Source organism: Bombina bombina, chromosome 3, assembly GCF_027579735.1.
Source record: "Bombina bombina isolate aBomBom1 chromosome 3, aBomBom1.pri, whole genome shotgun sequence".
Lineage (NCBI taxonomy): Eukaryota > Metazoa > Chordata > Amphibia > Anura > Bombinatoridae > Bombina > Bombina bombina.
The window spans coordinates 446,719,144-446,733,777 of record NC_069501.1 but is presented as its reverse complement, the minus strand read 5'-3'; positions in this window follow the sequence as shown (position 1 = coordinate 446,733,777).

The window sequence follows — 14,634 nt, the reverse complement described above, 5'->3', positions numbered from 1 at the left end:
CTCCTCTCACTAAGAATGCAGGATCAGAATGAATCTAAAATGGCTGCTGTCCAGGAGCTGGGAGGGTCTGGGAGGGAGTGTCTGCTGCTGATTGGCTGAAATGTGTCTGCAGACTGTGAGATACAGGGTCAAAGTTTACTCAATGATGACGAATAGGGGGCGGATCGAACAAGCTAAGATCGCCGGGAACTGTTCTCCGGCGAACTGTTTGCAACATCACTAGATATAGCTGTGTTTTCTGGAGTAGACCGATCCACACCCCCATGTTTAACATCAGAAACACAGGCATTGTATTTTAACTTTGTTCACAGCAGCCTTTTTGCTTCTAGGCATGCTCCAGCAGATAATGAGTGTTACAGTCTTGCATTCTACCATATCAATGGTGGATATAGATGCAGCCATAAAAGGAATTGTGTGTGGGGAGGGGTTAGAGCTGTACAATTTGGACACTTAAAAGAAAGTGTTAATGGCGAGGCACTGCAGTATAAATTTTTAGGTAAAGTAATTAAAGTACATATTAAATTTTGTCTCTATCCCAACTTGTTTTATGTCCCTTTAATTTATGGATACTAAATAGGCTGCCATATTGCAGCTTTAAAAAGGGACACATGAAAAATGCATATGTCAGGGCTGTTTTCAGGACTGTTTAAAGAAATGTTTTGTATAAGAACCCTGACATATGTATTTTTCATCTGTGTCCCTTTTTAAAGCGGCAATATGATCACCCTAATACTAGCCATAAACCCCACCATACATTGTCTATTTGTGATGCATACATTTCTTAGGACATCATCTTAAAAAGTAAATGCAAGTCTAAATTTAAAGGGACATTATACTGCTGGACACAAATACTCTAGAATGGTTACTACTCATTATGTTATCGCTTTCCCTCCTGTTGCTGCAGCTCTCTTTAAAGCACTGTTCCTAGTTTAACACCTGAAAAGTTGTCCAATGCTGAAGCTCTACCTTTTTGTACTGGGAGCTGCCATCTTGGAGCACAGGTATTCTGACATACCTTAACACAATAAATAAAAAGAGAAAAAGGCAGTGTAGGGCCCAGCATGGGCCTGTAGCAAGCTAAGGGTTAAGGCCAAAGGGAGTGATATAGGAGAAGAGGGCAGGCTAGGGAGGTTAGTGGCAACATTGTTGCTCAGGAGGGAGGAGCCCCACGTGCTTACCTTAAAAGTGGAGAATACAGCTTCCTGGCCCTCTTCTTCCTGGATTCCGGAGCAGAGACGTTTTTTCCCCGCCCTCCCTTCCCTGTAGCTATATGATGGCTCTTCAACTAAAGTTAGGGCAAGGGCAAAAGGTATGCCTACTCAGGCTAATCTCAGTAAGCCCAGAGCAGTAATCTAGGTGTCTACCACCTCTGTTTACCTGGTTTCTAGCGGCTGACTAACAGATACCCTTCCTGGGGGGTAGAACTTCTTTGCACCCTGACGGCGGGAGGTAGCGGCCCTGTTGTGCTGGAAAGGGTGAACGGGGGGAGTGATGACCAATCTAAAAGTGAGAGGGGTGGATAGCCTCAAGTGCACGTGAGTTGCCCCTCCTTCCCCTTGCGGGTGGGTCACGTGATCTCAGCAACCCCTTAGTAGCAATTCCATGAGTAGAGGTCCCCCTCTGCTGCAGATTCCGTTTTTATGCCGCTTACCTCCAGCAGCACTGGGTTTATTGTAGCATTCTTTCTTGCCGCCATCATAGTCCTTGTCGGTTTGTTATTATTTATTTAAGTTTAATAAATATTTTTAACCTGTGACAGTTAAAATTTACCCATGAACAGTTGTTGTGTGTTTTTTCATTTAAGTTAGTTATTAAAAGTTTACCCTCTCTGCTGGTAATGATTGTTAGGCATTTAATCCCTTAAGAAAAAGATGTACAATTACATATCAATGAGTGTTAACTTTTTGACAGCTGTATAAAGTGTTTCAGGTTAGAGTGCATGATACAGAGCAGGAGCTTTACATTTTTGTTGTGGATGTATTATTCTATATTTTTTTGGTAAGGTCTTTTTAAAATATTTTATGCAACTGTAAAACTGTAAAAAATGCAAAAATGGGGGGCAGAGCTGGCTGCCAAAGCGACTAGAAGCACATTTCAGAATCTCCTTTATATAATATTGTTTATTGGGGTTTTTGACTTCAATATTTGGCATATTTCTGAGTTTTCATATTGACCCCTAACTAAGGGTTCATGTTGCAGTCTTAGAAGGACCAAGAATTAATTTTACATTTTTATTTTACCCGGTAGCTACTTAAATGGCTCAAGAGGCAGCAGCAACGGATATAGAAGACGCTAATCTCGTTGAAGAGACCTTCTTACTACATCCTCTCCTAATGATGATGGGAACACTTGAAGACACACTGTGTGACTTGGTGAGAGACCACTTGTCTGGGCTGCGCACCTTACTCACACAGTGGTCCGAGAATATGAACATGCAACATACACTCCAAGATGGCGCCGGATCACAGCTAGATGCTCCTACCCCACTGGAGCAGAACGATGCTGACAATTGGGTCTTCATGGAGTGTAACGAGATTGCAAAGATCACTACTGTACTAAAAACGCATCTACCACAGGAACACAGGCAGCCCAGACATAACTACAGGCTAAAGCTCACCCCGCCAGACATCGCAGAACTTCCCGACATACTACTTCAAAATGGCAAAGTGAAGTCGACTCAATGGGATGGAGACAACAAGACGGCTGATGAGGGAATTATTTTCTCTGCGTCCCTAACCGCTACAGCTGCAATATATAAAAAAAAGGTGATTTTTCCCCTAAGACAGTGGCGTCGGGGAAACTTAATGGGACTCCAGTCCAGAGAGTTCATTCCCGAGGCATTAGATGACTATATTTTCAGCATTTGGGCCTGTCCCATCATCCTACTAACAGCAAGAATGACTCTCACAATTTTTCTATCCCTCAATACTCTGGTGAACTAGTTTTGACCGCAGGATGGCAGCTTATTGCTAGTAACAGGAGGGGTGTCTCGCCACAGCGGTACAAGACCGGCATTGGGTAAATACATATGATCTTGATGCAAGCGATCCTCAGCACATGAGAGACGCTGCTCACCTCAGCCTGTAACTCGGAGAGTTGTATTTCTGCTATATTGGATAATCCCATTAATATTCAATATAGAATATGTATATACAAATTGAAGATAGTATGTTAGAGTCGCTTAGCTCCCCTTGTCTGCTGTTTAATTAGCATATGTCATTGGACAAACTCACTAGACTGACCAACCCTTAACAATGGGGTGAAGTTCTAGATTAGGTTATTCGCCCTCATGAAGATACCCAAGATTACAGCCAACACATCCAATTATTGTTTGTCAGAGATGGTAATTCCTTTGTTTTTCTATGGACGTTACCAAGTTCACATATGGGACTTTATACATGCTTCGTTTGCCACTTTGTTGTTCAGGTTCATAGCACTGAAGCCCATACTGCCTCCACGCGGACGTTGGAACTGTGTTCAGGAGAAATTTTAGTATAAGTTTTACATTTGTATGTAGTTCCCTAATGTGTTCCATTATATAGGTTGTAGCAGTTAAGACACATACCTAAGTCTTATTTGAAGATATTCTAGACCTCTATTACTAAGTTTCAACATTATATCAAGCTACCTAATGAACTTTAGGAGAGCTATATTAACTGCACAGTGTTCCTATGAGACAGCTTAATACAAGAATGACATGCTCCAGGTTATGTGGTGGTGTTTAGAGGTCCTCTGATTGTCCTTACTAATATGTTCTATAGTTGACAGGGCTGAATCTTAACCTTAAACTAATACACGTTTCCATGTACTCCAGTGTGGATAAACCCTCTATTATTCACCTAATACCCAGATAATGCTTCCTGTCACCTATATCATCCCTTTAATAGACTACCACACCTAATTCATTAATGTTGTATTATGCATTTATACAATGAGACTGGTGGGTATTGACATTACACCTACTTAGGGATCAGGACTTGGACAATCACAATCAATCATATACAGTCATATATGTCAGGGAGAAAATGTTACTATTGCTTTAGAGGGCAATATGGCAATTGTTTGTGATACTATGTCGAAATTAATAGGTGTGCATGCAGTATATTACTACATTTGCTGACATTGATGGCCATGCAGGACGGTTTGTTCTGAGAGAAACAGGATAAAATTCCTCCATGCCTATAGACTAGCCTCCCTGGCATGTTATACTAAAATGTTTTTGGGACAGCTATCACCCACAAAGCCACCAGATTATATAACGGCCATTAACCTACGTTTTTACTTCACATAAGTTTTCAAATATCTTATGTTTGAGCTGTGAAATAGTTTATACTCTTGTAATTGCCTTTTGTTAGGCCAGTTGGACTTTTTATTTAGCCTTGTTGTTAGCCAAATATAGAGTTGTTTGATACCCTTCCTTCTTCTATGTGTTAAAAGTTTGATGTTACCATTTATGTCAGGGGCGGTAGAATGCTATAGTTGTAGAATTATAGTACACTCTGTAGGAATTCATTGTTGGTATGAACTCATTTGGTGCTGGATGTATGAAGTTGTTAACCATATCATATAATAAATTACCCATATGAACTTAGGTTTTGTGCCACAGGGTATAGGGCCCATGCTCATGTGGCAGACTCACATTTTCCTCCATATTTTTACAACAAAGCCTTGTCCTAGCAATTACATTTATGAGGCTAACCACCGCCTACTCCACACTTGGATAGGTTCTATTCATATTTACTGATCAAGCTAATATTTACCCCACACAACTTTTCTACTCTTCACCCTATTACAATAGATACAACCATAGCCGCCCAAAAGCTCGGGAGTACAGACCTATAACATAATGCAGTCAATCTTATTTTTTAGGCTCCTATCGCCTAATATTACTCAAGTGTTGGACATAAACTTAGTCTTGATACACTTTAGGAGCAGTTAATATCTATTGTAGAGGTCTAATAGGTTTGGTCCGGCCAATGTTACAATTAGGTCTTGTGATGAGAGCAGGAAGTGACGTCACTGTTTGTGGGTGGGGCTTAGGTCCGGTTGTCTGTGTCGCAGTTAGTTAGTGAAATTAACCTGACTAGATGTATGTTTCTGTGCTCTGTAATAAAATAGAGTTGTACCATCATTGCTGTGTCCTGCATATGTCCTGCATCTCTTGACATGGTGTCAGAAGTTCTTGCCTGCACTTCTGTTCCTGATCGATGACGATGTCAAAGTTTACCCCACCTGAGTCTTTTGACTTCTCTCAGTCAAACTGAACAAGGAGAGTGGTGAAGTACAAGTTAATTCTCTTTTATACTCTATGGGGAAGGATGTGGAGCCAGTGTTCAATGCTTTTACTTTCCAAGAAGGGGAAGAATTTAACTTTGATATAGTTATGGATAAACTCAGTGCCCACTTTGTGCCCAAAAAAAATGTAATGTCTCTTGCTGCATTTATGAAATTGCCTCGACAGCCCCAGCTGGCGAAAGTTACTACAAATGTCCATAGTCCTGGTGGCCGCATTGATTGTGCGGGGAAATTTCTTGCCAGCTGTGAGTACAAGCAAAGGAAATTCACTATGTGGGTGCATGTGATTCGAGGTCAGTGTGTTAGCAATTTATTGAGCAGAAAAGCAGTCTGTGACTTGGGCCTAGTGGCCAGAGTGAATGAGATCTCTGAAGATATGTTTGGCGAATAGGGCCTACTGAATTGCAAGCCAGTCCGTATAGCACTTAAAAGTGACGCAGTCCCATACAGTATTTCTACTAACCCGTAGAATTCCGTTCCCGCTCATGCCTCAAGTGGAGAAGGAGCTTATGCGCATGAAGTCTATGGGGGTTATTGAAGAGGTTGTTGAAGCAACTGATTGGTGTGCCCCCATTGTTCCTGTTGCAAAGAAAAACAGAAAGGTGCGCATCTGTGTGGACCTGAAAAGGTTGAATGAGGCAGTGAAGAGAGAGAGATTTGTGCTGCCGACATTAGAAGATATAGCTCCAAAGTTGGCTGGGGCAAAGTTCTTTTCTACATTGGACGCTTCTAGCGGCTTTTGGCAGATCCCCCTGGATCCAAAGTGCCGCAAACTGACTACCTTTATTACACCGGTAGGTCGGTTTTGCTTCTGCAGACTCCCCTTTGGGATATCCTCTGCTTCGGAAATCTTTCAAAGGGAAATGAGTTCTCTCCTAAGAGACCACGTGGGCACGGCATTCATCATGGACGACATTCTAGTGTATGGGTCTACAGTAGAGGAGCATGATCTGCATTTAAGTTGTGTGCTGCAGGCTATCAAAGAGTCTGGGCTGAAGTTAAATAAAGAAAAAGGCCATTTTAGGAAAACTGAATTATGTTACTTTGGGCATATTATCAATGGGGATGGCATCAAACCAGACCCTGAGAAAATTTGTGCTATTGAACAGATGAAAAGTCCTTCTGATGTACATGAGCTAAGACAAATATTGGGCCTTGTAAATTATGTGGGCAAGTTTCTTCCAGATTTATCCACAGTTCTACACCCTATCACAGAGTTGCTAAAGAAAGACGTTGCCTGGGTCTGGGGACCTTCACAAGAAAAATCTTTTATGCAGGCCAAGTCCCTGCTGGGGTCTGCCCCAGTGCTGGGGTTCTACAACCCTTCCAAAAAGACTGTGGTTAGTGCTGATGCAAGCAGTTATGGGTTGGGGGCTGCTCTCCTGCAGTTAAATGAAAATAAACTACAGCCCATCGCCTACTGTTCCCGCACACTGACGGCTGCTGAGTCAAAATACGCTCAAATTGAGAAAGAGTGCCTAGCTGCGGGTTGGGCCTGTGAGTGCTTTCAGCGTTACCTTGTAGATTTGGAGAAATTTAGTCTAGAGACTGATCATAAACCGCTTGTCCCTCTAATCAACTCCTACAATATCGACAAAAAACCCTTAAGATGCCAGAGACTTTTAATGAGACTACTCAGGTTCAATGTTCAGGCAGTGCATGTGCCGGGGAAGCAACTGGTTGTGGCAGATACACTATCCAGGCTCCCGCTGGCTGCTGCTGAAGAGTCTTCAACCGAATCGGACGTGAAAGTGTATGTTGATTTGGTTCTGGCCTCAAAGTCCATTTCTTCAAGGAAACTGGAAGAAATAAAGAAAGAGACATATTTGGACACAGATCTGCAAGAGGTTATAAAGTACATAAAAGAAGGCTGGCCAGAGAGCCGGGCAGCCTGGATGTCTTTAAGTTCTTACCAGTCAGAGAGGTCGCAGCTCACGGAGCTGGAGGGGTTGGTGCTGTTCCAAGACCGCATCGTTATTCCTGTCAGCATGAGGAAGGAGATGTTAAACAGGATTCACGAGGGCCACTTAGGTATTACAAAGTGCAGAGAAAGGGCAGCTACAGCTATGTGGTGGCCTGGGATCAGCTCCGACATTGCAAATATTGTCTAAATGTGCCTTTTGCCGGGTATGCCAGCCTACTCAGAGAAGGGAGCCCTTGATTTCCACTCCGCTGCCTGCAGGGCCGTGGCAGAAAATAGCTACTGATTTGTGTGAACTGCACAGGAAAAAGTTCCTTGTTGTGATCGACTACTATTCAAGTTATTTGGAAATTGCACCCTTGAATGATATCACAAGTCAAGCCGTTATCATTCATCTGAAGAGCTTGTTCACCCGGTGGGGCATTCCAATGGAGCTGGTGAGTGATAATGGCATGCAGTTCACTTCTACAGAGTTCAGTGCTTTCAGCAGGGAATATGACTTTGTACATTCCACGTCAAGTCCACATTACCCGCAGGCCAACTGAATGGCTGAAAGGGCAGTTCAAACAACAAAGTTCATTTTAAAGCAATCTGAGCCGTACCTAGCCCTCTTGTCCTATAGGGTCGACGCCCATCCAAGCCACCGGCACAGCTAATGCTAGGATGCCAGATTCACACCACCTTACCCTCAGTGGGTGTCTTCAAGTCGACTGGCTCTATTCCTCAGGACGAAGTCCTTAGGAGGGATGAAGAGGCCAAAAAGGGTTATTGTTTCTTCTACGACAGGAGACATTCTGTCAGGCCCTTACAGGAACTAAATGCGGGGCAAAGTGTCAGAATTAAACTGGATGATGAGAAGAAATGGAAGATGCCTGCTACGGTAATTGGACGCTCTCCAGAACCAAGGTCTTATATAGTCCTTACTGATGGAGGGACGGTTACTAGTTATGTTGCGAACCTAAAAATTTGGGTTCGCGAACAGCGAACGCAAACTTCGCCAAAAATTTGCGAACCGGCAAACCAGGCAAACCCCCATTGACTTCAATGGGCAGGCGAATTTTTAAACCCACAGGGACTCTTTCTGGCCACAATAGTGATGGAAAAGTTGTTTCAAGGGGACTAACACCTGGACTGTGGCATGCCGGAGGGGGATCCATGGCAAAACTCCCATGGAAAATTACATAGTTGATGCAGAGTCTGGTTTTAAGCCACAAAGGGCATAAATCACCTAACATTCCTAAATTGTTTGGAATAACCTGCTTTAAAACATCAGGTATGATGTTGTATGGATCAGGTAGTGTAAGGGTTATGCCCGCTTCACAGTGACAGACCAAACTCCCTGTTTAAAGGGACAGTCTACACCAGAATTTTTATTGTTTTAAAATATAGATAATCCCTTTATTACCCATTTCCCAGTTTTGCATAACTAACACATTTATAATGATATACTTTTAACCTCTGTGATTATCTTGTATCTAAGCCTCTGCAAACTGCCCCTTTTTTCAGTTCTTTTGACAGACTTGCAGTCTAGCCAATCAGTGCTTGCTCCCAGATAACTTCTTGTGCACGAGCACAGTGTTATCTATATGAAATACGTGAACTAACACCCTCTAGTGGTGAAAAACTGTTAAAATGCAATCTGAAAGAGGTGGGCTTCAAGGTCTAAGAAATTAGCATATAAACCTCCTAGGTTAAGCTTTCAACTAAGAATACCAAGAGAACAAAGCAAAATTGGTGATAAAAGTAAATTGGAAAATTGTTTAAAATTACATGCTCTATCTGAATCATGAAAGTTTATTTTGGCCTAGACTGTCCCTTTAACGCACCCCAAACAACCGCAAACAGTCCATTTGCACAACCGCAAACTCCCCATTTGCACAAGGTTGGATACCAAGCTAGCCATGTCCCGTTCCTTGTCCTCACTGATGTCATTGAAGGTCTCTTCCTCCACCCAGCCACGTACAACACCAAGGGTCCCGAAAGCTGACAACAAGCCCCCTGGGACGCCTGCTGTGTTTGGTCTTCCACCTCCTCAAAGCCACATTCCTCCTCTGACTCCTCTTCTTCAGACTTCTCTCTCTGCGTTGCCTCTCTCTGCGTTATTATAAGGTGTGTTAAGTAGTACTATTCCTATCAGTTTAATCCCTGTTCTGTCCCCTATCAGGGGACGTGTATATGGCATGGATTTTAGGAACCGGGAGATGGAAAAAGATGCTTGGTCGGTCCTCCTACTTCAAATTTGGGGCACTGCGCATGCAATATAATGTGCCACCAGATAGGAGTGGTGTGTTAAGTGGTACTATTCCTATCAGTTTAATCTCTGTTATGTGCCTTTTTTATTGGTTTGGTTTATTTTGAAGCCACAGTGCTGCACCAGAGGCCAGAAAAATTAGGCATGTACACATGCCTAAAAAATTAGGTATTGTTGCAGCCGCTGCTGTAGCAGCGGCCAGAAAAATTTATTGATATTTGTTTCCCAGGCAGAAAGTGCCCTAAAACATTGTGGCTTGAACCCTAGTTGGTGGCGGATAAGTCACCCAAGTCATCCGGCATTCGAAGATAAAATACAGCAGCGTGTGGACCATTTTTAGCCCAAGGCAGCTCATCTTAGAGTCATCAAGCCTTTTTTACTCGAATGTATCGCCAAATGTCAGTCCCTTCGGGATCCATCCCTCATTCATCTTAATAAAGGTGAGGTAATCTAGATTTTTTTGACCTAGGCGACTTCTCTTCTCAGTCACAATACCTCCTGCTGCACTGAAGGTCGTTTCTGACAGGACACTTGAAGCGGGGCAGGCCAGAAGTTCTATTGCAAATTGGTATAGCTCAGGCCACAGGTCAAGCCTGCACACCCAGTAGTCAAGGGGTTCATCGCTACTCTGAGTGTCGAGATCTGCAGTTAAGGCGAGGTAGTCTGCTACGTGTTGGTCGAGTCATTCTCTGAGGGTGGACCCCGAAGGGCTGTGGCGATGCATAGGACTTAAAAAGCTCCGCATGTCCTCCATCAACAACATTGTGCTGTGACATCACCCTTATACGCTGTGTAAAGCATACTTTTTAATTTAGTTTGGAACAGCTGCATCCTTTCCGACTTACGGTAATTTGGTAACATTTCAGGCACTTTATGCTTATACCGGGGGTCTAGTAGCGTGGACACCCAGTACAGGTCGTTCTCCTTCAGCTTTTTTATACGAGGGTCACTCAACAGGCACGACAGCATGAAAGACCCCATTTGCACAAGGTTGGATGCCGAGCTACTCATGTCCCGTTCCTCATCCTCAGTGATCTCACTGAAGGTATCTTCTTCCCCCCAGCCACGTACAACACCACGAGTACCAGATAGGTGACAACGAGCACACTGGGATGCCTGTTGTGGTTGGTCTTCCTCCTCCTCCTCAAAGCCACATTTCTCCTCTTACTCCTCTTCCTCACAATCCTCTTCCAGCGTTGCCGCTGGTCCAGCAAGCGATGCTGATAAGGCTGTTTCTGGTGGTGATGGTGACCACAACTCTTCCTCTTCATGCTCATCTACGGCCTGATCCAGCACTCTTCGCAGGGCATGCTCCAGGAAGAAAACAAATGGTATGATGTCGCTGATGGTGACTTCTGTGCGACTGACTAGGTTTGTCACCTCCTCAAAAGGACGCATGAGCCTACAGGCATTGAGCATGAGTGCCCAGTAACGTGGGAAAAAAATTTCCAGCTCCGCAGAGGCTGTCCTAGCACCCCGGTCATACAAATACTCGTTAATGGCTTTTTCTTGTTGGAGCAGGCGGTCGAACATTAGGAGTGTTGAATTCCAACGTGTCGGGCTGTCGCAAATCAAGTTCCTCACTGGCATGTTGTTTTGCCGCTGGATATCGGAAAAGTGCGCCATGGCCGTGTAGGAATGCCTCAAATGGCCACACACCTTCCTGGCCTGCTTCAGGACGTCCTGTTAGCCTGGGTACTTATGCACAAAGCGTTGTACGATCAGATTACACACGTGCCATGCACGGCACATGTGTCAACTTGCCCAATTTCAATGCCGCCACCAAATTACTTCCGTTGTCAGAAACCACTTTGCCGATCTCCAGTTGGTGCGGAGTCAGCCACTGATCCACCTGTGCGTTCAGGGCGGACAGGAGTGCTGTTCCGGTGTGACTCTCTGCTTTCAGGCAAGTCAATCCCAATATGGCGTGACACTGCCGTATCCGGGATGTGGAATAGTACCTGCAGAGCTGGGGGGATGCCGTTGATGTGGAGCAAGACGCAGCAGCAGAAGAGGACTCAGCCGAGGAAGAGGTTATGGAAGAGGATGGAGTAGGAGGAGTAGAGGAGGTGGCAGCAGGCCTGCCTGCAAGTCGTGGCGGTGTCACCAACTCCTCTGCAGAGCCCCACGCATTCCATGCTTGGCAGCCATCAGCAGGTTTACCCAATGCGCAGTGTAGGTGATATACCTGCCCTGACCATGCTTTGCAGACCAGCTGTCAGTGGTCAGATGGACCCTTGCCCCAACACTGTGTGCCAGACATGCCATTACTTCCATTCGCACAATCGAGTACAGGTTGGGGATTGCCTTTTGTGCAAAGAAATTTCGTCCGGGTACCTTCCACTGCGGTGTCCCAATAGCTTCAAATTGTTTGAATGCCTCAGACTCCACCAGCTTGTATGGTAAAAGCTGGCGGGCTAAGAGTTCAGACAAGCCAGCTGTCAGACGCTGGGCAAGGGGATGACTTTGGGACATTGGCTTCTTACGCTCAAACATGTCCTTGACAGACACCTGACTGTGGGCAGATGAGCAGGAACTGCTCCGGAAGAGAGACGGAGTGGTGGATGGTTGAGAGGGGGCAAGGAGGACAGCAGTGGTTGACGTGGCTGAAGATGCTGGACCAGGAGGAGTATGGCGGCTTTGAGTTTGTGTGCTGCTTCTACTCATATGTTCATCCCATCGGCGTTTGTGATGTGAGATCATGTGCCTTCGCAAAGCAGTTGTACCTAGGTGAGTGTTGGACTTCCCACGACTTAGTTTATTTTGGCACAGGTTGCAAATGGCATCGCTGTTGTCAGAGGCAGACACACACAAAAAAATGCCACACTGCTGAGCTCTGCGATGACGGCATTCTGGTGGTGGCAACAGCATGCGTTGATTGGCGTGCTGTCTGGCTGACCCCGGGTGCCAATGCATACTGTCTGACTGTGCCACTAGCTCCTTGCGATGACCTCCCCCTGCTTCCAACTCGTCTCCTCCTCCTCCTCTCTGTCTCCCCATCTGAACTTTCCCCCTCTTCTTATTCTCTTCTAGCGGGCACCCACATGACATCCACGGACGCATCATCATCAACCGCTTCACTTGTATCTGACAAATCAACAAAGGAAGCAGCAGCAGGTACAACATCATCATCATCACACCGTACGTCCATGTCTGTAATGCTGCCTGACTGAGACATATCACTGTTATCTACAGCCTCTGTCAATGATGGTTGCGCATCACTCATTTCTTCCAACTGATGTGTCAATAACTCCTCTGACAGATCAAGTGAAGCGGCTGTGGTTCTAGTGTTGGTGGTGGCGGCAGGCAGGCGAGTGGTCACTTGAGAGGTGCCCGAAGCTAAGCTGGAGGTGGATGGTGCGTCAAGGTTCCGAGCGGAAGCTGTAGAAGATTGGGTGTCCTGTGTTAGCCAGTCAACTAGGTCCTCCTCAGAACTTTTCGCGTTCATGGTACGTGGCCTCTGAACACTGGGCATTATTGTAGGGTCAAAGGGAATCACAGCACCACGACCACGACGGCACCTGCAGGGTGGCCTGCCTCTGCCTGTCATTTTTTTTTTTAAATGTACACTTACAGTACTATTAAACATAATATGAGTGGTGCCACTGGGCAAGTGGGCACAGTATACGCTGTGAGCCTGACACAAAAAAGTAGACTGATGTTTCACAATCCAAAAAGTTTATTTTATTTTTAAATGTACACTTACACTACTATTAAACAAGATATGAGTGGTGGCACTGGGCAAGTGGGCACAGTATACGCTGTGAGCCTGACACAAAAAAGCAGACTGATGTTTCACAGTCAAAAAAATATTTACACTACTGTTACAACAGATATGAGTGGTGGCTCTAGTTGGCAAGTGGGCCTGGCACACACGCTGGCAGGCAGGCAACTGCAATTAGATTACACTAGCTCACTGATGTTTCACAGTCAAAAAAGTTTTTTTAAAAAATAATTACACTACTGTTACAACAGATATGAGTGGTGGCACTAGTTGGCAAGTGGGCCTGGCACACCCGCTGGCAGGCAGGCAACTATAATTAGATTACACTAGCAGACTGATGTTTCACAGTCATAAAAGTTTTTTTTTAAATATTTACACTACTGTTACAACAAATATGAGTGGTGGCACTAGTTGGCAAATGGGCCTGGCACACGCTGGCAGGCAGGCAACTGCAATTAGATTACACTAGCAGACTGATGTTTCACAGTCAAAAAAGTTTTTTTTTTAAATATTTACACTACTGTTACAACAGATATGAGTGGTGGCACTAGTTGGCAAGTGGGCCTGACACACACACTGGCAGGCAGGCAACTGCTATAAGATTACACTAGCAGACTGATGTTTCACAGTCAAAAAAGTTTTTTTTTAAAATATTTACACTACTGTTACAACAAATATGAGTGGTGGCACTAGTTGGCAAGTAGGCCTGGCACACACGCTGGCAGGCAGGCAACTGCAATTAGATTACACTAGCAGACTGATGTTTCACAGTCAAAAAAGTTTTTTTTTTAAATATTTACACTACTGTTACAACAAATATGAGTGGTGGCACTAGTTGGAAAGTGGGCCTGGCACACACGCTGGCAGACAGGCAACTGCAATTAGATTACACTAGCAGACTGATGTTTCACAGTCAAAAAAGTTTTTTTTTTTTTAAATATTTACACTACTGTTACAACAGATATGAGTGGTGGCACTAGTTGGCAAGTGGGCCTGGCACACACGCTGGCAGGCAGGCAGGCAACTGCAATTAGATTACACTAGCAGACTGATGTTTCACAGTCAAAATTACACAGGCAAAAAAAAAAAAAAAGATGTTCTAGCCCTAAAAAGGGCTTTTTGGGGTGCTGTGCTGAGCAGAGATCAGATGAGTCCTTCAGGACTGTAGTGGACACTGAATACACTAGCCTAGCTATCAATTTCCCTAAAAAATCAGCAGCAGCTACACTGTCCCTCCTCTCACTAACAATGCAGGATCAGAATGAATCTAAAATGGCTGCTGCCCAGGAGCTGGGAGGCTCTGGGAGGGAGTGTCTGCTGCTGATTGGCTGTAATGTGTCTGCAGACTGTGAGATACAGGGTCAAAGTTTACTTAATGATGACGAATAGGGGGCGGATCGAACATCGCATATGTTCGCCCGCCGCTGTGAACGCGAATAAGCT